Source organism: Apis dorsata, unplaced genomic scaffold, assembly GCF_000469605.1.
Source record: "Apis dorsata unplaced genomic scaffold, Apis dorsata 1.3 scaffold_18, whole genome shotgun sequence".
Taxonomy (NCBI): domain Eukaryota; kingdom Metazoa; phylum Arthropoda; class Insecta; order Hymenoptera; family Apidae; genus Apis; species Apis dorsata.
Genome location: NW_006263320.1, coordinates 67,055 through 70,336, shown reverse-complemented (window position 1 = coordinate 70,336; position 3,282 = coordinate 67,055). Strand labels below are relative to the sequence as shown.

The 3,282-nt window shown below is 33.9% G+C and overlaps 1 protein-coding gene across 1 annotated transcript in view; it reads right to left on the bottom strand.

The window, feature by feature from the left end:
• The window catches only part of LOC102678191 (homeobox protein B-H2), a 32,471-nt gene that overhangs the window by 1,226 nt on the left and 27,963 nt on the right, over window positions 1–3,282 (bottom strand). The gene's annotated exons all lie outside the window — the stretch shown is intronic.

Below are 3,282 nucleotides of genomic sequence, written 5' to 3'. Positions count from 1 at the left end.
AGGGAGAGAGAGATTTTATATCTTGTGATGTCATTCAGTAGTTTGGAAATTTGAAAGTGAATGCTTTATTTCATTGAGAATTATTTTGGAGAAAATTTTTTTAGTTTACTGAATATGGAGGGAGGAGGGGTTAATTTTTAAGGCGATTTATTTATTTATTTTTCTTTTTTTCTGTTATATTTAGGGAGAGAGAGATTTTATATCTTGTGATGTCGTTTAAAACTTTGGAAATTTGAAAGTGAATATTTTATTTCATTGAGAATTATTTTGGAGAAAATTTTTCCAGTTTACTGAGTATGAAGGGGTTAATTTTTAAGATGATTTATTTATTTCTTTTTTTCTGTTATATTTAGGGAGAGAGAGAGATTTTATATCTTGTGATGTCGTTCGAAAGTTTGGAAATTTGATAGTGAATGTTTTATTTCATTGAGAATTATTTTGGAGAAAATTTTTTTAGTTTACTGAGTATGGAGGGGTTAATTTTTAACGCGATTTATTTATTCTTTTTTCTGTTATATTTAGGGAGAGAGAGAGATTTTATATCTTGTGATGTTATTCAGTTTGGAAATTTGAAAGTGAATGTTTTATTTCATTGAGAATTATTTTGGAGAAAATTTTTCCAGTTTATTGAGTATGGAGAAAGGTTAATTTTTAAGGCGATTTATTTATTTCTTTTTTTCTGTTATATTTAGGGAGAGATTTTATATCTTATGATGTCGTTTAAAACTTTGGAAATTTGAAAGTGAATGTTTTATTTCATCGAGAATTATTTTGGAGAAAATTTTTCCAGTTTACTGAATATGGAGAGGAGAGGGGTTAATTTTTAAGGCGATTTATTTATTCTTTTTTCTGTTATATTTAGGGAGAGAGAGAGAGATTTTATATCTTATGATGTCGTTTAAAACTTTGGAAATTTGATAGTAAATGTTTTATTTCATTGAGAATTATTTTGGAGAAAATTTGATAAACGAAATTTTTCTGAGTTTACTGGTAGATTGGTGGATATTTTTTAATCCTATCGATCCGTTTGGAGAAAACTTTTACGGTTGAAATTAAAGTTGGAAAAGTGTTTACTTTGCGAATTGAAAGTTTGTAATCAGAAAGAAACTTGCGTTACGAGTGTTAACGTTTAATTCGTTTCGAGATCAAATAATTTCTAAGATTTTTCTCAGATTTTTTTATCCAGATAATTTTGATATGTATAAAAAGATGAAATTGTAAGAATTTACAAGATTTGCACCGAAAACTTTTACGTAAATGTGGAAGTTTGTTAATTAAGAAAACTTTTATTTTTTTTTTTATCGATAATTACAACTTCGCAAGGATACAATTTCAAAAGTTATATTGACCCTCTCCCTCCCCCCTTCTCTCTTTCAAATTTACTTTCAAATTATTTTAGATATCCTTGATACGCTTGGTAAAATTTTTCACAGTGTCGTCGTTAGTTCACCCTCGTCTATATCCACTCTTTCGAAGGGTGGAATAAAAATTTCTCCTGCCTTTTTTTTTTTTTTTTTCTTTTTTTTACGATTTCTTCGAATTCGAACCCCTGCTCGTTCGATCGCCTCCCAATCTCTGTTCGCGTATGTAAATCTCGATCTGGGACAATTACGCTAAAACGGGGTGGCGTGCCGCCAAGTGGTTAGGTTGGCCACACTGTTGGCGGGCTTATTATACTAACAAATAGCCCATGGAGTTTCACCGCCTAATCATCGCGTATCATGCCACGCGCGCCGACTACTGCTTTAGAGACGTGTTTAGAGGTGTGCCGGTGCAAATCTTTCCAAAATTCTTACCGAATAATAATATACTACGGTTTGAATATGAACCACGTGATGATTAAACGTCTTTAAAATGGCGAAAAATCTTCGTTTCGTCGAGCAAATGGAAACAATAAAAATTACGATACATAATATACGAATAATTAAGTGACAATAATTTTTACATCTTCTTTAGAGAAATTCTTAAAAAAAGATTCGTATAATAATAATAATAGAATCATAAATTTCTTACGAAAAACAGACCTTTCTTGATAAGTAAAATTTGATAAGGGTTTTTTTGTATACATACACACAGATGTAAGTTTCGATGCGGCGCGATGACTCGAGGAAAATTGCGATCATTTGTAAAATAAAAGGGTAGTAGGATTGGTTCGATCCCAATCACCGATAAGAAAATGTTTCCGACTACGAAGGGTGGGGGAGAAAAGCGTGCGATTTCGTGCCATGCTTTTCCACGTCGCAATTATTACTCGGAGGGAACTTCTACCTTCTCCCCTTTCGATGTACGAGAGAGTTTGAAAACCCATCGATTTTCGTAATAATAAGATTGTAGCATCAACCGTCGTTTTCTTTTTTTCCGCGAGTGTCTCGAGATTCGTCGATAATTTTTTGTCTTTTTATTATCCTCTCCTTCACCTTCGATATTATTTTTATTCAGATCGAAAAAGCGATGATGATGACACACTGGTTCGATTGAACCAATTACGCAACTCGGTTGGATAATTATTAAAGAGCGGAGAGGAAAATTATAGTCTCGCGTCGACGAGCCGACACGTGGTGATTTACCTCTCTCTTCGAGTATTTGCAACGAGTATTTAAACTCGTTATTTGTTATTTACCGTAAACGTAATGTTACACTATTGTCTCTCGATTAAATTATTCCGCGGTGTTTTCGGGGTTTTAAACGGCCTACGAAAACGATACATCAAAACGACATTCGCTATGTGGAAATTATTAGGATGACGAGATTATTTTATATCGCGGATAAATATGAAAGTGCAAGTGATTTAAACGAATACTTTAGAGGAATCGATTTTATTTATTTAAACAGGAAATATATAAAGAAAAGAAAAATCGCTCTTTCCTCGAATTATTAAAGCCTATCGTCTAATAACTGTATTACCACCTCCTCGTTAATAATTAACGGCAGTTATACGCGTAATCGATCTCCATTTAATATGGATTCATGCTCCAGTAACGGTCGATCGATCAACCGACACGCGCGAACTTAATTACCTAGGCCTCTGGTTAATTAGAAAAAAAAGAAAAAAAATCTCCATCCACTAAACAAGAAGCGGAATCGGATTGTATATAAAATTTCGTGGCTAGGCAGCCAACGTCAAACGTCCACGATTATCCACAATGATAAATCAGCCCTGCCTGCACGCCCGTCCACTCAATTAAAAGCCGACGAATTCGCTCGCCGCTCGGAATTCGGGGCGATAATTAACGAGTCCTCCCCTCCCCCTTGTCGAGGGGGGACATTCGTTACGTTTTTCCA